The sequence below is a fragment of the Ictidomys tridecemlineatus genome, chromosome 4, assembly GCF_052094955.1.
Source record: "Ictidomys tridecemlineatus isolate mIctTri1 chromosome 4, mIctTri1.hap1, whole genome shotgun sequence".
Taxonomy (NCBI): domain Eukaryota; kingdom Metazoa; phylum Chordata; class Mammalia; order Rodentia; family Sciuridae; genus Ictidomys; species Ictidomys tridecemlineatus.
The window spans coordinates 62,121,365-62,147,028 of NC_135480.1; the positions used below are offsets into that span (position 1 = coordinate 62,121,365).

The 25,664-nt window shown below is 36.6% G+C and overlaps 1 protein-coding gene, 1 non-coding gene and 2 pseudogenes across 5 annotated transcripts in view; 3 read left to right on the forward strand and 1 right to left on the reverse strand.

Moving 5' to 3' along the window:
* The window catches only part of Rab6a (RAB6A, member RAS oncogene family), a 66,680-nt gene that overhangs the window by 27,222 nt on the left and 13,794 nt on the right, over positions 1–25,664 (reverse strand). For 2 of the 4 annotated variants that reach the window (XM_013357693.3, XM_040284930.2), the window contains exon 2: positions 11,703–11,788. The exons of the other annotated variants lie outside the window; for them this stretch is intronic. The gene's annotated coding sequence lies outside the window, so the exon portion shown is untranslated. The remainder of the gene's footprint in view (positions 1–11,702; positions 11,789–25,664) is intronic. 4 annotated transcript variants of the gene reach the window in all.
* LOC144377446 (tetratricopeptide repeat protein 14 pseudogene) lies at positions 8,375–10,614 on the forward strand (annotated as a pseudogene).
* Positions 8,937–9,043, forward strand: LOC120890227 (U6 spliceosomal RNA). The gene has a single exon (XR_005734468.1). It is a non-coding gene; the product is annotated as a U6 spliceosomal RNA (small nuclear RNA).
* LOC101972851 (V-type proton ATPase subunit E 1 pseudogene) lies at positions 17,878–18,802 on the forward strand (annotated as a pseudogene).

Consider the following 25,664-nt stretch of genomic DNA (forward strand, 5'->3'; position numbering starts at 1 on the left):
AGGAAAATGAAGGGAAGAGAGTGGGGAGGGAAATAGGAAGGACAGTAGAATTAATGGGACATAACATTCCTAGTCTTGAATTTGAATGTACTACCAGGGTAACTCCACCTCATGTATGACCACAAGAATAGGATCCTAATTAGAATAAACCATACTCATGTATGCATAATATGCCAAACATTCTACTGTCATGTATAACTAAAAGGAAAAAATTAAAAAAAAAAAAAAAGCACATGTACTAGTAGTATCTTCCTATAATCCCAGCTACTCAGAGGCTGTGGCAGGAGGATCACAAATTTGAGGTCAGCCTGGACAATTTAGTGAGACACTATCTCAACATACATACATAAATGAAAGGGCTGAGGATGTAACTCAGTGATTGCTTAGCATATAAGAAGTCCTGGGTTCCATTTCCAGTAGAACAACAGTGACAGGAAAGAGTGTTTAGTTAAGAGTTGAGGAAAATGAAGAGTCTGATCTCGGGCTGAGGTTGTAGCCTAGTGGCAGAATGCCTGCCTAGCCTGTGTGGGACACTGGGTTCGATCATTAATACTGCATAAAACAAATAAATAAAATAAAGGTATTTTGTGCATCTACAACTACAAAAAATAATAATAATTTAAAAAAAGAATCTGATCTCACTACTTACACAGAGAAATCACAAAGACAATTCTATTCTGTATTGGTATTTTTAGGAAAGGACCACTAGGCCAAAAATAGTGAAAAGTTGTAAATTTCCTTAGTAATCAGCATGATTTCCAAGAGCAAAAACATACCAAATTATTTTTCTATCTTGGCACAGACTAAGTATTAAATAAATGCAAGAAATTCTATCAATTAGAAAGGCATTGGATAAATAAGTCTCTAATGCTTCCCAAAATGTAAATACTTTTGGAGAGGATAAAATCCATAACAAGTCATTTCCACTTTAGTATGAATTACATTTTATTATGTATTACATAAATTACATTACATTTTAGTATGAAAAGTTACTTAAACTTTTGATTTTAAGCTAATTTTTAGAGGCCAGATTCTGGCCTCTACCTTTCCCTCTTTTCATATGCCCTATGAAAATTTGACAGGGAGGTGCTGGGGTTGCTGCTCAGTGGTAAAGTGCCTGCCTAGCACGTGTGAGGCACTTGGGTTGATCTTCAGCACCACATAAAAATAAACAAATAAAGGTATTATGTTTATCTACAACTTAAAAACAAACAAAAAACCTGAGGGGAAAAAGTATTCTCAGTATAGGTGGCCAGTATACAAAAATCAATTATATTTCTAGTGGCGGTGGCACAACCTAGGAGACTGAGACAGGAAGATAGTGAGTTCAAAGTCAACCTCAGCAACTTAGCAAAACTGTCTTAAAATAAAATATAAAAAGGGCTGAGGACATGGCTCAGTGGCTAAGCATCCCTGGGTTCCATCCTGCATCAAAAAAAATTTTACTTGGAGAGGAAAAAGTAAATTAGAATAACCAAGGCAAATTTACAGAACAAAACTGGGCAACTTATACTACTAAATTTTAAGATTTATCAGTAAATAAGACAATGTGATATTAAAGTACTGAAAAGGCAAGCTCCAAATGGGAAATATCTGACCAAGGAAATAGTTTCAGCCTGACAGTGTAAGGTGCTACAAATACACACTCCCAGTGAAACTAGTAAAAAAATTGTTGATATTATAACAAATTAAACATTTAATACCTCTGAAAACAGTTCTAGCATAACAGCAAATAACAAAACATTTATTTTCTTAAAAAAAATCTAAAGCTCAGTAAGAAAAGAGGCAGTTTATGGTATTTGAAGCAAAAACCATAAAGAAGATTTTTTTTTAAAAAAAGTTTTTTTTTTAGTTGTAGATGGACACAATACCTTTACTTTATCTGTTTATTTTTATGTGGTGCTGAGGTTTGAACTCAGTGCCTCACATGTGCTAGGCAAGTGCTCTGCACTGAGCCATATCAGGGTTATTCATAATGGCAAAAAGCCAGAAGCAATCCAAATACCTACCAATAACAGAATGTATAAATTGTGGCATCACCATAAAATTCACACAGGCAAAAGTCAACATATCCTACTAATATATAAAACTACATGGATAAATTTCAGACACTACATAGAGTTAAAGGAAAGAGAACTCAAAGAATATACATTGAATAATTCCAGTTACATAAATTCAAACCTGGCAAATTTTAGTCAGGGGTTTCTAACTGGCAAAGAGGGCCAGGGAATCTTCTGAATGCTGGAAATGATTTATATTTTTATTTGAGTGGCAGTTACGGGGGTATATAGATATGTTCAATTTCCAACAAGTCATATATTTAAGACTTCTCCAGTCAGGGGTGGTGTTGCACACCTATAATTCCAGCAACTTGTAAGACTGAGGCAGGAGAATAGCCATGTTCAAAGTCAGCCTGGAGAACTCTGCAAAATCCTCAGCAACTTACCAAGACACTGTTTCAAAATAAAAAATTTAAAAAAGGGTTGGGGATGTAGTTGAGTAGTAGAACCTCTAGGTTCAATCTGAAAGACAAAGAAGGGGTGGACGGAGGGAAAGGACAAACTATTCCTTTTACTCTCCAAGATTCATTCAACCTTGCCTCAAAACACTAGATTTGTTATTATACTCACAAATCCAGCTACTGTAACAAATCTTTACCCAATCCTAATCAAGTTTATTTTTTGCAGGGGATGGGAGGGAACTGGGGATTTAACTTAGGGCCAATTTATCACTGAGCTATAATATATATCCCAAATTTATTTATTTATTTATCTATCTACCACCTACCTACCTATGTACTTATTTATTTATTTATTTAAATACTAGAGATTTAACCCAGGAGTGCTTAACCACCAAGCCACATCCTCAGCCTTTTATTTTATTAGACAGGGTCTCATTAATTGCTGAGGTTGGATTTGAATTGCAATCTTCCTGCCCCAGCCTCCAGAGTCACTGGGATTACAGGCATGTACCACAGCACCCAGTTTATTATTTATTCTGAGACAGAGTCTCACCCAGTTGCTTAGGGCCTCTAAATTGCTGAGGCAGGCCTTGAACTTGAGAACCTCCTTTTTCAGCCTCCTGAGTCACTGGGATTACAGTTATGCACTATAGTGCCCGGCTCCAATTCTCATATTAAAGTAGCCACCTTAAATCAGATCAACAAAACACATAAACATCCCAACTTTTCCCTCCTCCCTAAGAGGCTACTGAACTGAGTTGAATACCATACCCCCAAAATTCACATTCACCCAGACCTTACAGGGATATAAATTCTTGCCTGTTTCAATTTACATTGAAATCAAGTTAAAATAAGGTCACGCTGGATTACAGTGGATCCTAATTCAATGTAGTGCTTGTATAAGAGGAAATTTTGAATAGACAAAGGCAAACATTAGAATTGCAACACCACAAGAACATTATTAGAATTGTTTCATTTTGAAGCTACATATATGGAGCTATTTGGGTTTCAAAATAAATCTAATATCACAACCAATCTAATCTTTAAGGTTTCTGAACTTGTTATCCTTAGCTGATGCAGGGGTTTTTGTTGATAACCTGATTTACATAAAAACTGTACCTTACAAAAAAATAAAAAGATACGCATTGTTCTGGTACAAAGAATCAACAGCCAGGCGAAGTGGTCCAAGGCTTGGGAGGCTGAGGCAGAAGGATGGCAAGTTCAAAGCCAGCCTCAGCAAAAGCGAGTTACTAAGCAACTCAGTGAGACGGTCTCTAAATAAAATACACAATAGGGCTGGGGATGTGCCTCTGGTCAAGTGCCTCTGATTTCAATCCCCAGTACACACATCTCCCCCAAAAAACACAACAGAATGAATAAAGGAAGGAAGGAAATCTTACTAACAGTAGCAAAAACCATGAATTATAAATGATATTGTACACTGTTAGGTCATGTAAATTACTTTTTTGTCAGAAGAGGGGACTGCAGATGTAGCTCAGAGTGCCTAGCATGCATGAAGCCCAGCACCTCCCTCAAAAAAAAAAAAAAAACTACTAAAACTGTTAAGATTCATGCATTTAACAAACTGAAAAGCAATTATTGACCCATGAAGAAGGAAAAACCTTGTTCCTACATTAATTACCGAATGTATGCTCATTTGTGTTTTAACTAAAATAAGAAGTTCAGGGTTGGGGCTACAGCTCAGTGGTAAAGCATATGCTTAACATGCACAAGGCTCTGGGTTTGATCTCCAGCACCACAAAATAAATAAATATTTAAAATATGTATAATTTGTCATCATTATACCATTACATTAGTCTTGGTTGATCAATCATTACCAACACAACACTACTGTCTATCTAATTAAGTCCTTCATACAGCAGTAGTTCCATATACAAAAAGCTATACTTTCACCCAAAAGACAACTAAATAGTCTAGTTTGGTTTACAAGAGTGCAATGCAATGTTCAAACATACCATTCTAAAACGTATGTTGTTTGTCATGCATCTGAGCATTCAACCAAGTGTGGATTGATAATATTCTTTTAAAAAATTCATGTTTGGCCAGGCACATGCCTGTAATCCATGTGGCTGGGGAGGCTGAGCAAGAGGATTGTGATAAGTTCCAAGCCTGCCTCACTAAATTACTAAGCAACTCAAGAGGGAGGGAAGGAGGGAAGGAGGGAGGGAGGGAGGGAGGGAGGGAGGAAGGAAGGAAGGAAGGAAGGAAGGAAGGAAGGAAGGAAGGAAGGAAGGAAGGAAGGAAGGAAGGAAGGAAGGGCCAGGGATGTGGTTCAGTGGTGAAGTATCCCTGGGTTCAATCCCTGGTACCCCGCCCCCAAAAGAAAAAAACATGTCTGTGCTAAACATGTACAGACTTGATTTTTTTTTTTGGGGGGGGGGTCACCATTCCCTCCAAAATACAGTATACTATTTACACAGCATTTACGTTATATTAGGTATTACAAGTAATGATAAATATCATAAGTAACGACTTAAAGTACATGGCAAGAAAAAAAGCATACAGGATGATATACACAAGGTTTTACTAAACCATTTTATATAAAGGACTTGAGTATCCATGCATTTAGTTATCCAAGGGGTCCTGGAACCAAACAAGAAGAGATCAAGGGATGACTTTTTGTAAATAATCTATAAAATTTTACAATAATATTCACAATGCCTCTTCAGTGAAATAAAACTGACATGCTAGCCTAATTTCAGCATTTATAATACTGTTTCTGAAACTGAACCATGTTTTTTTTTTTAACATACTAATTATACCATCTTGCACTTCTACGTAAGAACTTGCATTCCAACGATCTCAGTAGGATTCCTATTTCATCTTAGTATACAACAAACACTAGCAAACAACTCAGGTATGAAACCTAATCCAAATGACAGGGCTGTATCTTTGAAATACGTGTAGCCCAGAGCAAATATAATGCAAAACTGAACCTACTCACATATTTCTTCATTTGAACAAGCACATACTAAAAGCCAGGGACTGAATGAATATAAAAGCAATTAAAACTTAGTCCTGTCAAGGTTAAGTGTGCAAGACAGAAATAATTATTGTGATGTTATAAAAAGTACAGAAGTTATGTTATGGGAAGGGAACAGTTTCTATTATAATGAGACTGGATGGTAAGAAAAAACTTCCCAGAGAATAATGACTTTATAGATGAGATCTGAAGGAGACATTAGTCAGAAAAATTAACAAACTTCATGGCTTTCCCTGTATCAGAAAACTTATTTTTAGAACGTAACAAATTTAAATCTGTAACTCTACCTGAGATTAACAGAAGTCAAGTAAGAAAAGCTAATTTGTAATGAACCATATGCAGGATATTACTTTAAGATACAGTTAAGATAGTTTAAGATACTCTTTTCAGTTTTTTACTTCAAATATTAAACCTATCCCAATTTCTTACTGAGGAACAAGCAATATTTGAGGAGACAGCTTCTGGATTTGAATTCTAGTCCTACTTTTCCCATACCACAAAATTTGCCCTTTTAAGGCAAAAAAAATCAATAATTTTTAGTATATTCAGACATTTGTGCAACCACCATTACTAACAAGTCCAGAACATTTTCATCACTCCAAAAAAAAAAAAAAAACAACAACCTCCTACAACCATTTAATTTCCCATTTTCCCATTTCTCCCATTCCCCAGACGTTGGTAACCACTAATCTACTTTCCTCTCTATGGATTTGTCTATTCTACCTATCAACTTTACTACCTATGTAACTTGTACAGTTTAATCATCCCAATTTTATAAAATAAGGATAACATTTCCTATCTTGATTGCTTAATACCAGCAAAGTGCTTAATATGATTGGCCATGCTCAGTGAATGCAGTAAGCCATTAATATTTTAGAAGATAGTCCCCTTTCTCAATCTAAGATTTCACTGGAAAACTGAAGATAATTCAAGACAAAGGTATCTCTTAACTGAAAACAAGTGCTAGCAGGTGGGGGTATAAATCAGTAGTGGAGCTTAGCCTGCTTAAAGGCTCTGGGTTCAAAACCTACCACTGCCAAAATAAAAAACAAAACAAGTATAGTCCATAAAGCAGGTTTAATAAACTTCAAGGTTTTGAAATCATGAAGAATATGTTCTCTGCCTTCAGTGAACCTAAACAAGAAATGTATACCTAAGATAATCTAGAAAGTCCTGAAATGCTTGGAAATAATGATAACATCCTCACTCGCTCCTTTGTTCCTTTCTTTTTTTTTAGTTGTAGATAAAACAATACCTTTATTTTATTTTTTATTTTTATGTAGTGCTGAGGATCGAACCCAGCGCCTCACACGTGCGAGGCAAGCGCTCTGCTGCTGAGCCATAATTCCAGCCCTGTTCCTCCTTTCCCTCCTTTCTTTCCTTCCCTTTCCTTTTTTTAAACACTGGAGATTGAACCTAAGACCTTGCACAAGGAATTACATCCCTGGCCCTTTTTAATTTTGTATTAGTTTTGAGACAAGATCTGGCTAGGCCGCCCAGAATGAACTTGAACTTGTTATCCTCCTGCCTCAGAGTCCCAAAGTAGCTGGATTATAGCATTATAACACCTATGCCTGCTACTTATTTTATTTTCCTTTAAAAAAAGGTTATTGGTACATTATATATAATAATGGGATACACTGTGATAGTCAGACATTGTGCCAGCTATTTCTTTCCTTTCTTTTCTTTTCTTTTTTTTTTTTTTTTTGTGGTGCTGGGAATGGAACCCTCTGTTCTGGCACTGTACCCTGCAACCCAAGAAGTATTATTTGTAACCCCTGGATTTACAAAGTCACAGATTACTAAAAATAATCTGAACTGCATGATAATGAAATTTTAACAAAGTATGCACTATTCAAAATAGCTAAAAAGTGGAAACAAATCAAATGTCCATCAATTGATGAATGTATAAACAAAAAGTGATTATTCATGCAATGGAATATTACTCAGTCATGAAAAGGAATGAGGTACTGAGACCTGCTACTAAAAGAAAACACCACATTAAAAGACAAGTCAAAGAAGATCATATGGGGGCTGGGGTATGGCTCAGTGATAGAGTGCTTGCCTAGCATGTGCAAGGCGCTTGCTGGGTTCGATCCTCAGCACCACATAAAAACAAAGGTATTGTGTCCAACTACAATTAAAAAAAATATTTTGAAAAAAGATCATATGTAATCCCATTTATTACATGTTTAAAACCGGCAAATATAGAAAGAAAAAATAGATTAGTGATTGCTTACATCTGGGGAGGGGGAAATAGTGAATGATAGCTAAAGGATTCAGGGATTCTTTTTGAGGTTGCACCACTTTGTAAATATAATATATAAAATATAATAATATACAGTAAATGGCACATATTATTTATATATATAAATACACACATACACACACACACACACACACACACACACTTCAAGTGGTTCAATTATATAATTCTATCTCAATAAAGCTGTTAAAGAACTTATGGGAGCTGGGCGTGGTGGTGTACACCCATAATCCCAGCAACTCAGGAGACTGAGGCAGGAAGTTTCCAACTTCAAAGACAACCTCAGTAACTTAGCCAAGCCCTGTCTAAAAATTAAAAAGGGCTGGGGATGTGGCTTAGTGGTTAAGTGCCCCTGGGTTCAATCCCTGGTTTCGAGAGAGAGAGGAGAGAGAGAAAACTTATGGAGCCAGGTGTGGTATTATACAACTATAATTCTAGCTACTGGAGGCTGAGGCAGGAAGACTGCAATTTAGAGGCCAGTCTGGACAACTTAGCAATACCTTTTCTTGAAATTTAAAAGAAAAGGGCTGGGGATGTATCTTAGAATGCACAAGGCCCTGGGTTCAATTACCAGTATTGCCCCAAAACCAAAACATTCGCACATGTGTGCTTGCACGCGCACACACACACAAAATTTAGATGGATGACGAATAGTGGTGATAGTGGTATAAATAATGTCAATATACTTTTTTTTGGTACCAAGGATTGAGCCCAACAGAGCTTAACCACTGAGCCATATCACTAGTCCTTTTCAGGTTTTTGAGACAAGGTCACTAAGTTTCATTAAATTGCTGAAGATAGCTTTGAACCTGTCTGTGATCCTCCTGTCTCAGTCTCCTGAGCTGCTGGGATTACAGGTGTGTGTCACCATACCAAGCTGTGAATGTACTTAATATCATTGAACTATAAGCCTAAAAATGCCTAAAATGGTAACTTTTGTTATAAGTTATGTAGCACAATTTTTTAATTTTCTTTTTTGCAGAGCTGGGGATCAAACTCAGGGCCTCATGCACGCTAGGTAAGTGCTCTACCATTGACCCATGTCCCTACCCCTTTATACCTTATTTTAAGATAGGGTATCAATAACTTGCCCAGGTTGGTCAAGTTGTGATCCTCCTACATCAGCCTCCCTAGTCACTGGGATTACAGGCATGCACAACCATGCCTGGCTTTTATCACAATTTTTTTTAAAAACCTCTTAATAGGTGCTCGCTTCAGTAGCACATATACTAAAATTGGAACAATACAGAGAAGATTAGCATGGCCCCTGCGCAAGGATGACATGCAAATTCGTGAAGCGTTCCATATTTTTTATTTTAAGGTTGGACGCCATGTGGATGCTATGAATGAATACAATAAAGCTCTGGAAATAGATAAGCAAAATGTGGAAGCTTTGGTAGCTCGTGGAGCATTATATGCAACAAAAGGAAGTCTGAATAAAGCAATAGAAGATTTTGAGCTTGCATTGGAAAACTGTCCAACTCACAGAAATGCAAGAAAATACCTCTGCCAAACACTTGTAGAAAGAAGAGGACAGCTAGAAGAAGAAGAAAAGTTTTTGTTGTTGTTGTTTTAAATTTTTTTTTGTTGCAGGTGGACACAATACCTTTATTTTTATTTGTTTATTTTTATGTGGTGCTGAGGATCGAACCCAGCACCTCGCACATGTGAGGCGAGTACTCTACCTCTGAGCCACAACCCCAACCCCAAGAAAAGTTTTTAAATGCTGAAAGTTACTATAAGAAAGCTTTGGCTTTGGATGAGACTTTTAAAGATGCAGAGGATGCTTTGTAGAAACTTCATAAATACATGCAGAGAAAAACAAGCTGAAAAGGAAGAAAAGCAGAAAACAAAGAAAATATTGTGTAAGCTCTTAAAAGAGGAGAAAAGGCTAAAGAAGAAGAAAATCACCCTCCTCTTCAAGTGTTTCTTCTGCTGATGAATCAGTTTCTTCCTCATCTTCTTTCTCTTCTGATCACAGAAGGCAAAAGAAAAGAAAGAGGAACTGGTCAGAGTCTTCTTGCAGTTCCAAAAGGCATTCATCTAGGGCATCCTCAAGTCAGATAGATCAGAATAGGAAAGAGGAGTGCTATCCAGTTCCAAGTAATACTTCTGCATCTTTTCTTAACCAAAAACAAGAAGTGGAAAAACTACTGGAAAAGCAAGACAGGTTTCAATATCAAAAGACACAGGTAAAAGAGAAAGATAAGTGCCCTCTCTCTTCCTCTTCAGCTGAAATACCAAATGATTTTGGAGGTAGGTCTGAAGATCCAAGAGATTTTTACAATAGCTATAAAACCCAGGCAAGTAGTAGCAAAACTGAAAAGCCATGTAAATCAGAAAGACATTTTTCAAGTAGAAGAAATTCCTCAGATTCCTTCTATAGGAATTCAGAGGACAAGATAAAAATGTATGGTCACAGGAGATTTGAAAAAGACATAGAAGGAAGAAAAGAGCACTATAGAAGGTGGGAGCCAGGTTCTGTGAGGTATTCAACTTCACCAGCAAGTTTAGACTATTCTTGGAAGTCAGTTGAAAAACACAAAAAATACATTTATTCTGGATCACATGATTTCAGTAGACATGAGCAAAGATACTGGGTAAATACAAATCAAGAATATGAAAGAGAGGACAATTCTGGGGAAGATAACAAAACAGAGATTCCAGAAGAAGATGGACTAAATAGCAAAGAGCAACCAGAAAGCAGAGTTAAAAAAAAATTTACCTCAAAATTTACTCAATATATTTAATCAGATAGCTGAGTTTGAGAAAGAAAAAGGAAATAAGCAAAAAATAATAATATTTCATGGAAATCTACATGGTTACACTAAAATGCTGTTGAAAGTTTTGGGGTGTTTTAGTCATTAACAATCTGATGCAGAAATGTCTGCTCTTAAGATTATTTGTAAAGATTCCTGAATCCGGGCTGGAGATGTGGCTCAAGTGGTAGTGCGCTCGCCTGGCATGCATGCAGCCCAGGTTCGATCCTCAGCACCACATACAAACAAAAATGTTGTGTCCACCGAAAAAAACTAAAAATAAATAAATTAATTAATTAATTTTTAAAAAAAAGAAAGATTCCTGAATCCTTTTTTTTTTTTCTCAAATTTTATTTGTTTCAGTTGTAGGTCCCTTTGTCACAACCTGAGTTTTAGTGGGTATGTTTATGTATAGTGTATTTCTTTTTTTTTTTTTAAAGAGAGAGTGAGAGAGAGAGAAGGAGAGAGAGAGAGAGATAGAATTTTTAATATTTATTTTTAGTTTTCGGTGGACACAACATCTTTGTATGTGGTGCTGAAGATTAAACCCGGGCCGCACGCATGCCAGGCGAGCGCGCTACCGCTTGAGCCACATCCCCAGCCCATGTATAGTGTATTTCTTACTCAATTTAAACTTCTTCACCAGAAGATAATTCTCTGACAGCATTGTTTCTTTGTTATATTATGGTGTGTGGGAATTCTGTGGCTCACCTACCTTGCCGTATGCAAGAAAATTAAATTCATGCATTGAACGCTTGGATCACTTTCATCAAAAATTGTATCTTCCGTTCAATTAAAAGCCCTCAGCTTTTGAAAAAAAAAAAAACACCTCTTAATAGCAAAAAATAAAAAGTAAAACCAAAAAACTACAGAGGATTTGTAAAGAATACCCAGGATTCAAAGAATGTAAGACTAGTGTTTGTACAAATGAAGAAACTTCAATTATCCTGCAACCCATAACAAATTATGACCCACTTCACAATTCTTGGCCAAATAGTACTTCATACAGGCCAAATAGTACTGAATCTGACCAATTAGATATTTATAATTTTCTACTTATTTTTTAAATCACAGACACTGCTATAAAATATTAATGCACTATCATAATCACAGCTTAAATAATATGCTATGATTTTAAGAACACAGCTAAGCAAAAAACATTATTTATAGTCACTGTTCCATCATTATAACAAAGACAGCTGAGAAAAGTACCTGGGGATCACAGTAGAAAAACTCAGCTGCAAGCCAACTTCACTGCACTATCATATCCAAGGATGTCTCCCCTAGGTGATGCAATTCTATAGCAAAACAGAAAATCAATTAAACCAAGCTAGACTACTTTAATGTTGCTAACCCAGTCCATAACACTGAAGTTTAGTAACATAGCAGCCTTTTTCTAGACCTACACTGAATAAAGATTTTGTTTCTCCTAAAGTTATGAAACAAAAACCACACTTATATAATCATATATTTAAATAAAGAGAATGAGTTTGGTTACACATATTTGTTGAATTAAATAACATCGTATCTATGACTCCAAAGTTCCTTTTAGTAAAGGTGTTTTATTTCTTTACAACATTTATTAGATTCTCCGAGTTTCAAGATGATAAAAGTGGTAATACTCAAAGAGCTAAAAACCTACCTACACATAAAGCATGCATATGGGGGACTGGGGATATAGCTCAGAGGTAGAGAACACTTTGTGTTTCAATTCCCAACACCACAGGAAAAAAGAAAAAACAAAAAAAGTGGCACAAAGATGTTACTGCTTTAGTCATAACTGCCAAAAGTTATAAGCAATTAAAATGTCCTTCCGTAGGTAAGTGGATAAACAAACTGAAGTTTACCCAGTCAATGGAATTTATTCAGTACTAAAAAGGAATAAACTATAAAACCATGAGACATGTAGGGACCATAAATGTATGATTCTAAATGTAAGAAGCCAATCTAAAATGACTGTATGATTCCAACTACTATAGGACATTCTGGAGAAGGCAAAACTAAGGAAACAGTAAAAATATTAGCTGGCCAGGGGCTAGAAGTAGGGATAAACAGGGAGAGGACAGAAGATGTTTAAAACTTTTTCTTTTTTTATTTATTTCTTACATATATGACAATAGTGGAGTGCATTACATTCATAATTACATTCATAATTATCCATTCACAGCAAAATTTTTGTAACTCTCTATATAAAGTATGTTCATACCAAATTATTATCTCTTTTTTATTTTTGCAAAACTTTGTGTTTTTTAAAAGTGTGAAAACTCTCTGTATGAGACAACAATGATGGATACATATCATTATACATTTGTCCAAATTCACAGAAGTGAAACCTAATATAAATGATGGACTCTAGATAAATTATGTAGATTCATCATTTTAAATAAATCTACCACTCTAATGGTGGATACTGAAAAAGGGTAAGACTAAGTATTTGCGTAGGCAAGGAGTGTATATGAAATCATGGTGCTTTTCTCTCAATTTTGCTATGAACCTAAAATTGATCTAAAAAAACCCTAAATTAAAAAAAAATTTTTTTTACTCACATTAAAGTTGAAAACAAGAAAGATGCAAATATATAAACATCCACTAGATATTCTTACCAAAGATAAAAAGTAAATAAATATTATAATGCTTACATGACTAATATTTTTTCTTACTCCATTCCAAAACTATTAATTGCTAGTAAATAAGGAAGTTGAGAGATGAGAATGCAAAAACAAATAAGGTCTGTATCTAAAATGAGTTTACAAACCACTGAAGGAAATAAACATGCATACATACAAAAGAGAACAAGAGAAGGAAGCACTGTGCTGTGCCTAACCTATGGACTGATGGATTAACCTTTTCTCAATTTATAAAACGTTCCAGGGCTCCCCAGTATCCATAAGATAAAGTCAAGTCTTTAGCAGGTATTTAAAGACTTTTACAATCAAACTTGAGCCTAGCCTCTAGACTCATCTACCACCCTTGACAAACATTAACACCATTTGCCAATCATGGAAGGCTATTACTTTTTCTCCAAGTGTACTATGTACTTTGGAGCCTGATCCTTTTCTCATATAATGTAGTTTTGTGGAACTTCTCTTTCCTGGTTACATTATGAGCTTATACATTTGTTATCACATATGGTTATGCCTGAAGAAAAGAAAAAATTAAATTGTCTTTCAAAATTGTATTCAGCCTCAAGTCTTGAAAAGTATTTCAGATAGCACAAGTTATACATTAACAATGTGGGAAGGGGGCTGGGTTGTGACTCAGTGGTAGAACACTTACCTAGCATGTGCGAGGCCCTGGATTCGGTCCTCAGCACCATGTAAAATAAATTTTAAAAGGTATTATGTCCAACTACAACTAAAAAAATTAATATTAAAAAAATAAAAAGAAGAAGAAGAATGTAGCCGGTACTGTGGTCCATGTCTGTAATCCCAGCAGCTCAGGAGGCTGAGGCAAGAGGATTGTGAATTCAAAGCCAGCCTCAGTGAGACCTGTTTCTCTAAATAAAATACAAAAACAAGGATAGGGATGTGGCTCAGTGGTTGAGTGCCCTTTAGTTCAAATTCCAGTAAACCCCCCCTCCCCCCAAAAAACAATGTATCATAAGGATAAAAGATGAGTCAAGGGCTGGGGATGTCACTCAGTGGTTAAGCACTCTTGTGTTCCATCTCTAGCACCAAAAAAAAAAAAAAAAGAGCTGGGGATGTAGCTTAGTCAAAGACCTGTGGGTTCAATTTCCAGTATTACAAAAACAAAACAAACACACACACACACAAACTTATATATATTTGGTTTTAAAATAAATCCACTATCTTCTTAATGTGATTTTTTTTCCTAGACAATTTTTCCCTTTCTTGTGTTATTTGAATTTGTAGTCTTTTGAAAATCATTTCATAATCCCTGCCCCAATTGGGTGAGGGTTGAACCCAAGGGCATTCTACCATTGAGCCACATCTCGACCCCTTTTTCTTTTTCTTATTATTTTTGAGACAGAAGCCCCCTAAGCTGCTCAGCCTGGCCCTGAACTTGAGAGCAAGGACTCAGCCTCTGGAGGTGCTGGGATTATAGGCATGCCCCACTGTACCCAGTTTATTGATAATTATATTAAATGTAAGTGTACTGATGTTTCAATTTTTAAAAGTTTATCTGATTGGACAAGCACAAAGCCTAACTAATGACTAAACTATATGCTACTTATTAAGACATCTGAAACCTAAGAATATAAAGAGGCTGAAAATAAAGAGAGAAAACACAACCAAACGATGTTATTATATTACTATCAAAGTAAAGCCAGTGGGCACAACATTGGTACATGCCTGTAATCTCTGGGCCTCAGGAGGCTAAGGCAGGAAGATCCTGAGTTCAAAGCCAACCTCAGCAACTTAATTAGGCCCTAAGCAATTTAGCAAAACCCTGTCTCAAAAAATAAAGAGAGCTGAGCTGTAGATGTGGATCAGTGCTTAAGCACCTCTGGGTTCAATCTGATACCAAAAAAAAAAAAAAAGTAAAGCCAGATGCAGTAGCATTCCTGAAGTCCCATCAACTCAGAAGGCTGAGGCAGGAGGATCACCTGAGGCCACTTTTGAAAGCTTGGTTGGAGATTCTAATAGGAAAACCTAGCTACCTGAGAATGTTTCTTCTCTACTGGAGAAGACCTTTTTGATCAAGCATGTAGCTTTGGGAGGGTAGGACCTGGAGTACCGAGGGAGGAAGGGGACACCCTCCTGGCCCACAAGATCAGTTCAGTCAACCCTGGCAATCCATGAGGTTATAGTGCACCGTCACATCCTTGAGCCCAGGTTGAGACCAGCCTGGGCAACCTATTGAGATCCTATCTCAAAAAAAAAAAAAAAAGGAATAAAAGCAAAAAAAACAAAAATTAAAGTAAGGGCTGGGGTTGTGGCTCAGTGGTAGAGTGCTTGCCCTAACACATGTGAGGCCCTGGGTTCGATCCTCAGCACCACATATAAATAAATTAAATAAAGGTATTGTGTTCATCTACAACTAAAAAAATATTTTTAAGAAAATTAAAGAAAACTTTAGAGCAAAAAGAATTACTAGAAATAAAGAGGAACACCTGAGATGATGATCAAAGATTCAATTCACAAGCCAGGCATGGTGGCACACACCTGTAATCTCAGTGGCTCAGAGACTGAGGCAGGAGGATTGACAGTTCAAAGCCAGTCTCAGTAATTTAGCAAGGCCCTAAGCAACTTGACAAGACCCTGTCTCTAAATAAAATATAAACCAGCATGTGGTTAAAGGACTTAACCCAGTGGTTAAGCACTGCTGGGTTCGATCCCTGGTACACACACACACACACACACACAAAAAAAAAAAAAAAAAAAAACACAACTCACCAAGAAAATATAACAATTAAAAAGATGTATGCCAAACATTAAAATCTTAATAGCACATAAAATAAAAATGAAAACAATATAAATGTAAACATATAGAGGCACAATCACAGTGAGAGGGTTTTTTTTGTTTTGTTTTTTTAACATTTTTTAGTTGTAGATGGACACAATACCTTTATTTATCTTTATGTGGTGCTGAGGATCAAACCCAGGTCCTCACACATGCTAGTGGACGCTCCACCACTGAAGCACAACCCCAGCCCCTCACAGTGAGAGATTTTAAAATTTTTTCTTTCAGTAACAGAACAGACAAAAGTTCAATAAGGACACAGATCTAAACTACGCCCGACAGCACACACCTGTAATCCCAGCAGCTCAGGAAGCTGAGGCAAGAAGATTGTGAGTTCAAAGCCAGCCTTAGCAATGGCAAGGTGCCAAGCAACTCCATGAGACCCTGTGTCTAAATAAAATACAAAATAGGGCTAGGGATATGGCTCAGTGGTCGAGTGCCCCGAGTTCAATCCCTGGTACTCCCCCCAAAATAACCCTGAGTAATTATATGCAGAATTTATACCTAACAAATGCAAAATACACATTATTTTCAGGTAGCCAAAACATATTCATAAAATCTCAATTTTTTTTTTTGAGAGAGAATTTTTAATATTTATTTTTTAGTATTTGGTGGACACAACATCTTTGTTTGTATGTGGTGCTGAGGATCGAACCCGGGCCGCACGCATGCCAGACGAGCACGCTACCGCTTGAGCCACATCCCCAGTCCCTAAAATCTCAAATTTAATGACAGCACTTAAAGGGAAATTTTATATAATTATACTCACATATATATAGCATGTATTAGGGTGCAAAAAGCAAAAAAAAATAATGAGCTAGGTATATCTTTCAAAAAATTAGAAAAGATCAACAAAAATAGACCCTAAGAAACAAGAAATTAAGGAAGCAGGAGACAAATACACAAGGAGAAGGACCAACAAGACCTATAAGGTGTCCACCAAAAGCTCACGTGTGAGACAATGTACATAGATTCAGGGGAAAAGTGATTGGGTTCTAGAGTTTTAACCCAATCATTGGATAAATCCCCTGATTGAGATTAACTGAGTGGTAGGGTGTAGCTGGAGGAGGTGGATATTGAGGGGTGGTTTGGGGCATGTTTGCATCTGGCAAGTGGAGTCCTCCCTCCCTACTTCCTGATCATGTAAGCTGGTTCCCTCTGCCACACTTTTATGCCATGATGTCGTATGTCCTGCCTTGCCTTGAGTCCCAAGGAATGGAGCATGCTGTCTCCGGATTGGAGACCTCTGAAACTGCGAGACTCGAAATAAATTTCCTCCTCTGTTCTGATCTGGTCCTTTTAGTCACAGCAGTGCAAAAGCTGACTGAAACAAAACCTTAATTTAAAAATCTTCCCCATAGGGGCAAAAGGCTAAGATTTACTTTTGAATAAATGAAAAAGTTAGGAGGTTTGCTCTCTGGGAAATCAGCAACTTGTATATAGTTATATATAGTTATATATAGTTATAGTGAGTAAGATAGTCTGGTACTGCTGAAAGGGTAGACAAACTAAATTAGGAGAATAGGAATTCCAGAACCAGACTAATAAATTTATACACAATTATTACAAAAGTGACATGTTAGAGCACGGGGGAAAAGGTTATCTTAATACAGTGGGGCTACAGTGGCACAGCTCTTGCCTAGCATACAATCCCCAGCACCACAATCAATCAATCAATCAATCAAAATATTATGTGGTAGCTGGTAGTATAGCTCAGATTTAGAGCATGTTCCCAGGTTCAAAATTATAGCTCCAAAACAAATAAAAAATATATAATGTAGGGATAATTATATATCCATACTGGGCTATAACACACACATATATGCATAATAATATATATATTATTCTAATAAAAAAGTGAAAGTTAAAAGAAGGCAAAAAACCTGACATCTACTTCACAGTACACATAAAACTAATTTCTGTGGATTATAACCTAAATGTAAAAGGCAAAGCAAAACAAATTTAAAAACCACTATAAAATTTATAATAAATTCCAAACATGGCACATGCCTATAATCTCAGCTGTTATTGAGGCTGAAGCAGAAGGATCATAAGTTCAAAGACAGTCTGGGCAACTTAGCAAGACCCTCTCTCAAAAAATAAAAGAGCACTGGATTAATTTTTCCGTTGCCCACTGGCCTAGCATTGCTTTTGTCATGGCTCTCAGTGATGCTGACATGCAGAATCAGGTAAGTCTCAGTGGAATTAAACTACCATTCCACTAAAGCACATGATGGCTTTCACTGAACAAGAAGCCAATGAGAAAGCAGAAGAAATAGATGTGAAGGCAGAAGAAGAGTTCAACATTGAGAAAAGCCATTTTGTGAAAACCCAAAACCTGGATATTATGTAATACTATGAGAAGGAAGACAAACAAATTGAGCAGCAGAAAAAAATTTAGATGTCCAATTTGATGAATCAAGCAAGTCCCAATCCTTTGAGCAAGAGGTGACCTTATCATTGACTTACTGAATGAAGCAAAACAGAGAGTCAGCAAGGTGGTAAAAGATACAACCAGATATCAAGTGCTGCTGGATCAGCTGGTCCTCCAAGCTCTGTACCAGTTGTTGGAGCCCCTAATGACTGTTCACTGCAGGAAACAAGGTTTTCCTCTGGTAAAGGTTACACACAATTGTCACCAAGAAGGATGTTGATCGATCAGGAGGCCTATACCCTGCCTGAGGAAATAGCTAGTGGAGTTAAGAGTTAAGATCTATAATGGGGATGGTAAAATAAAGGGTTCCAACACCCTGGAAAGCCAGCTGGATCTCATAGCCCAGCAGATGATGCCTGAAATATGGGGAGCTTTGTTTGGTGCAAATGCCAATAGGAAGTTTTAGGACTAAGCCCTTGGGAGGTGAAATTAATCCACTGCTATACTTAAAAGAAGCAAAACTGTTGTTGTTTTGATATTTATATTTGTTAATGGATATCTTTCTGTAACTAACACCGTTGGCCTAATATTAGCAATGGGAGGTGGTTCTTTCAGTGTGATCAGGACCCAATTATGGTTCATCTGAGGTACTACAGTTTTTATTTGGTTCTGCAGCATGAAGGGGAGTGGTCAGAAAGTACTGCATGGACTATACCAAGTCTCCTGTTCTTTTCATTGTTCTAATTACCTAGTCTACATGGTGATATGCATGGTGTCCCTTGCTATTTAGGTGTGGGGCATGCATTTCTTCTAGCAGTAGTACCTTCATTGTTATCTATTTGGACCTAGAATTTTCCTTTATCTGTAAATGTGATTTAAAAATCACGAAAACAAAAGGTTTACATGGAAAACAAAAAATAAACAAAGGGTAGGGATAAAGGACCCCTAAGTGGAAACCCTATTACGTATTATGTAGGGAGATGTGGGGGAGAAAACACACACATGCACACTATATCTATATATACAGAGACACAGAGAGGGAGAAAAGACTAATTCATTACTTAAGTATGAAGAAGCTTTTTGTTTTTGTTTTGTATCTAGGATTGAACCCAGATGTGCTTAACCACTGATCCACATCTTTAGTCCTTTTTACCTTTTATTTTAAGACAGGGTCTTGTTATTGCCTTGAACTTGCAATCCTCCTGCCTCAGCCTCCCCCGTCACTGGAATTACAGGCTTGTGCCATCGCAACAGGCTGGGGAAGCTGCTGCTATAGTGAGTGTCTGTGCCAGCCTTTTTATTTATGTTTTACTTAGAGACAAGGTCTCCCTAAGTTGCTGAGGCTGGCACTGAACTTGTGATTCTCCTGCCTCAGCTTGCCGAGCTGCCAGGATTATAGGCATACACTACCAAACACTGTGAAACTTCTTAATTAGGACACAAAAATCTCTAATCATACAGAAAAGACTGATAAATTTATTTACATTAACATTTAACACTTTCTGTTTATGAAAAAATTGCTACTGAGTGACAAAAATCAAGCAAGCAGGTTGATGTGCTTAGGAAAAACATGTACATCTTTTGGACACATGCTTTGTAGGAGAGGATGAAGCAATAGCATCTGTTAAAACTTTTTGTTTAACTTTTTGTTTCTCAAAAAAAAAATGACTGAATCTCTTTTATGTGCACATTAACTTTTCACCTGATGGCATATTTTAACCCAATAACTTTCAAACTTGAAAAATACTTCTGGAGGGGGCTGGGGATGTGGCTCAAGCGGTAGCACGCTCGCCTAGCATGCGTGCGGCCCGGGTTCCATCCTCAGCAGCACCACATACCAACAAAGATGTTGTGTCCGCCGAGAACTAAGAAAAAATAAATAAATGTTAAAATTCTCTCTCTCTTTCTCTGTCCCCCTCTCTCTCACTCTCTCTTTAAAAATAAATAAATAAATAAATAAATAAATAAATAAATAAATAAAATATGAGAGGATGTTTAAAAAAAAAAAAAAGAAAAATACTTCTGGATATCACAATAATGAAATAATAAAAAAATTTAAATCCAAGGAAGAAACACAAAGCTTGACAATATTCTCCCTCCAATTCTAGCAGAACAAATATTAAACAACACCAGTTTTAAAAAATTCACAACTAGAGCTGGTTGGGGTGGCTGGGGATGTGGTTTGGTGGTTGAATACCCCTTAGTTCAATTCCCAGTATTCCCACCCCACCCCCCAAAAAATTCACAATTAGTAAATGAAAGTCACAAGTCTCATGGAATTTTAAATTTGCAAAAAACATTAAAATATAGGAATATATCATTTTGAGAGAATAAACTTTTCTGTATTTTAGTTCAAGGCAGGTTGGCTTTTGTTTAATTTCTTTTTTAATATTTATTTTTTTAGGTGTAGATGGACAACCCAATGCCTTTATTTTTATGTGGTGCTGAGGATCAGAGGATCAAACCTGGGCCTGCCTGTGCTCTACCGCTGAGCCACAATCCCAACCCCTTGTTTAATTTCTGCCCAGGGCTGGGATTGTGGCTCAGTGGTGGAGAGCGTGCCTAGCATGTGTGGAGCACTGGGTTTGATTCTTGGAACCACATATAAATAAATTAATTAATTAAAATAGAAGTTCATCCACAATTAAAAATTAATATTAAAAAAAGGAGAACCCCCAAATAGTAGATCAGGATCTCTCTCTCACTTGCTCAGCATTCAAGCCAATGCCTCCTACTTATAATGAAGTTACCCCCAAAATTCCAGAAAAAGGGAGTTACATTCTACTCTTCATACTGTCCACTCAAGGATACACTTCAGCATCTTTTCACAAATTCCTGTCCATTTATGATCAGACTCCAAAGTTAAAATAGCTCCTTTCCCCAGCAAGATTAGCAACATCTAAATTTAAAACCTAATTTGCATGTCCTCTGTATTCATTCAAAGCTCTTTAGCTAAGCTTATTCTCAAAATCTTTAATAGTGCATTAATTATATTCTCCTAGATAAAGAAATTTCACTCATTCATTCATTGGCAGTTCTGGGAACTGAACCCAGGTGCTGGAACATACTGTGCCAAAAATGAGATCTAGATTTTTTAATTTTTAATAGTTCTGGGGATTTAGGACCTCAAATATATCAAGCTAGCACATTAACACTGAGCTCCACTCTCAGCCCTAAAATGTAATTGATCATTTCAATCAGAGACTAATTAATCTTAACATGGGTAGTATGGCTATTCATTTTTTATTTTTATATTTTCCTCTACTACTTCTAGGCAAACACATTATATAGTATTCATTCTACCATTTTTCTCCCTATCTGGCCTCCCACCAATACCACATAGATTTATATAATAGAGACTGAAAGAAACCTGAAGGAAGTTCATGCTAGGTGAAGTGATTCAGGCCTAAAATCCCAGATGTTTAGGATGCTAAGGAGGAAGATCTCAACTTCAAGACCAATCTCAGCAATTTAGTGAGGCTGTCTCAAAATAAATAAAAAGGTCTGAGGATATAATAGCTCAAGAGACAAACACATCTGGAGTCAATGGTGGGGGCTTATATCAAGACAAGGAAGGAAAACTAAAACTAGGGAACAGAACATTTAATCAACAAATATTATGCTACAGAACACAAAATAGGAATCGTTAAGAGTTGTAGGTATACTCCAGGTTTCATCTGAACACGTTTAGCTTTTTCCAAACCCACTTCTTTGGGCTGCGATTGTGACTCAGTGGTTGAGTGCTTGCCTATCACTCAGTGAGGCCCTGGATTCAATCCTCAGCACCACATACAAAAATAAATAAAATTATTATGTCCATCTACAATTAAAAGTGTTTTAAAACAAACAATCACTTCTTTAATTGGGAAAAAATATTCTCCAGGTGATTTTATGACTCACTCTAATATTTCCACAATCTGTTATCTTTAATCAGGAAATTCTTCCACACATATAACTTGACTTCACTATTTCAGCTTAAGGCCCCCTCTTCTTCAGACTGGGGAAGATACTTTGAGGCTATGCAAAATGTTCATTCTCAAAAATCTGCCCACTAATTTTAACTCTCATCAAAATGATCTCACATGCTACAATTATTACTGTAGTGTTCTAATTGAGATTTTTTAATAAGAAAAAAACATTCTCTGTTCTCTTATTTATTTATAATAGTATGGATCTGTAAATGAATATTTTAATTCCATCAGTTATAATCCAATCCAATATCACCCCTGCCGGTACTGGGGTTTGAACTCAGGGCAAGGTGTGCTAGGCAAACACTCTAGAGCTGAGCTACATCACCAGACTTTTTTTATTTTGAGATAGGGTCTTAACTAAGTTGCCAAGGCTGGCCTCAAACTTGTAATTCTTCTGCATGTACCACTGTGCCTGGCTCTCACAGTGTTGGTTTTAAGAATCAAATGAATTAAAACCATAAAGCATTTACACAAGGCATGATATATAATAAGTAATTAAATGTTAGCTGATTATTATACATGTGAAAACAAACATACCAATATCTGGAAATTATCTCAAAAAAAATGAATTTGCAGGGGCTGGAGTCATGGCTCAGTGGTAGAGCACTTGCCTAGTATGTGTGAGGCACTGGGGTGGATCCTCAGCACCACATAAAAATAAAAAATGAATAAAATAAAGGTATTGTGTCCATCCACAACTAAAAAAATGGATTTGCTTGGGGCTGGGGCTGGGGCTGAGTGGTAGTGCAACTGCCTGGCATGTGTGAGACACTGGGTTTGATTCTCAGCACCACATAAAAATAAATAAAATAAAGATCTATCAACAACCAAAAATTTTTTAAAAATGAATTTGCTCAAAACAATAAAGGTAGTCCAACTATTTTAAAAAATTTGGGACTGGGGTTAAGACTCAATGGTAGAGGACTTGCCTACCATTTGTGAGGCATTGGGTTTGAGTCTCAGCACCATATAAATAAGTACATAAATAAATAAATGTCCATCGAAAACTAAAAAAGATATATATTTAAAAAAAACTTAGTAGTCTCATAGGAAATACACATAAACATTAATCATTATACTTGTCAAGAGTTGCTATTTCGAGGGCTGGGGATGTGGCTCAAGTGGTAGCATGCTCACCTGGCATGCATGCGGCCCGGGTTTGATCCTCAGCACCACATACAAACACAGATGTTGTGTCCGCTGAAAACTAAAAAATATTAAAAAAAAAACTCTCTCTCTCTCTCTCTCAAAAAAAAAAAAGTTGCTATTTCGAGTTTTATATTTGTTTGCAAAGGATATTAAGCACTGTATAGCTTGTTAGGGAAGCTGTAACAAAATGCCTTGAAGTACCACCACAAGAGATGTAAACAACAGAAATTTATTGCTCCACAGTTCTAGCAATTAGAAATCTGAAATTAAGGTATCAATAGAACTGGCTCCTTCTGAAAGCTGTGAAGAAATCTGTTCCAATGTTCTTTCCTAACTTCTGGTGGTTTGTTGGCAATACTTGGCATTCCTTGGTATATAGAAGCAGAAATCTGCTCTCTATTTTCATGTGGCATTCTCCATACATTTATGCCTAAATTTCCTCTTTTTTATAAAGACACCAACCATACTGTATTAGAATCATACCCCAGTACGAACTCATCATAACTATGTCTCCAACACACCCACATTCTGAGTTACTAAAGGTTATATCTTCAAAATATGAATTCGGAAATGTGATATTATGATATAAGAAATATATTTGGACAAAATGATAACTATAATGACCGAAATCACCATATTACAGAATATTTGCTATATATTTCCCATATTTCTCAGAAGGGCTAAGGATAATTTGAACTGTTTAATCTTTGTATACCTCTATAACACCCCTGCTCATTTTCTTTTCTTACTTAACCAAGGTGTTAAGTAAGGTGACTGCCACAAATGTTGTTTTCTTTTCTAGGAAACCAGAAATATGACATGATTTCATATTTATCCTACATCATTTGGGGGGTACTGGGGATTGAACTCAGGGGCACTTGACCACTGAGCCACATCTTTAGCCCCTATTTTATTTAGAGGCAGGATCTCTCAGAGTTGTTTAGCATATCACTTTTGCTGAGGCTGGCTTTGAACTTGCAATCCTCCTACCTCAGCCTCCCAAGCTACTGGAATTACAGACATGCTCCACTGCGACCGGCTAGCCTATATTTTTAATTTGATTTTACCATCTAAATGTAATGTTCATATGTTGATTCCTCAAGAGTGAAGTGAAAGCACTACATTAATTTTTTTTTTGATAGAAATTTGTCCTGTTGAACATTTTAGCACAGAAAGTTCCATTAGCCACAAGAATTTTGGCTTGTTTCAGAGAGGTCAGTAAATAAAATGCATTGCATAGGAAAGAAAAAATACATATTTGGGTCTATCCCACAGTTTCTGACACATAGCTATTAAAGCTCTAGTCATTTCCCTGTTTATATAAGTTGTAAAAGTGAAAAGGACTATCAGATTTTTTTGTTTTGTTTTGTTTTGTTTGAGACAGGGCCTCACTAAATTGCTGAGACTGGCTTTGAACTTGTAATCCTCCTGTCTTGGCCTCTGGAGTCACTGGGATCACAGGCATGCACTACCATGCCCAGCTCCTTCCATCTTTTAATATTCACAACAAACCCCTTTTAATCATATCTGTTTATGAGATGACTTTTGGAAATCCTTAAAGGATGGGAGTCTGGTAGCCAGAAGAACCAACCCATGTCATTATATGGTTACAGAGTTGGAAGAACCAACCATATAATTATAGAGTTAAAACTTTCAAGCCCCACCTCTAGGGAAGGTTACAGAGGCTGAAGTTTATGCTAATCACCAACAGTCAATGATTTATGCCTAAGCATAGAAGCTTCCATAAAATCTAAAGACAAGATCCAGAGAGCTTCTGAGTTGCTGAACACACTGAGGATTGGAGTGGGCATGGAAACCTCCTCTACCTTCCCCATATCTTGTCTTATGCACCTTTTCCATCTAGTTCTTCTCAGTTGCATCTTTTTAAAATAAATGGGTAAGCCGGGCATGGTGACACATATCTGTAATCCCAGCAGCTTGGGAGGCTGAGGTAAGAGGATCACAAGTTCAAAGTCAGCCTCAGCAACTTATCAAGCCCCTGTCTCAAAAAATAAGAGGCTGGGATTTGTGGCTCAGTGGTGTGATGCTTGCCTTGCATGTGTGAAGCACCGGATTCGATTCTCGGCACCATATATAGATAAATGAATAAAATAAAGGTCCATCAACAACTAAAAAAAAAATTTTTAAATAAAAATGAGATGGGGATATTGCTCAGTGGTTAAGCCCCCTGTGCTCAATTCCTAGTATGTATGTATGTACATATAAATAAATAAATAGGTAAATATCACTCAAGGT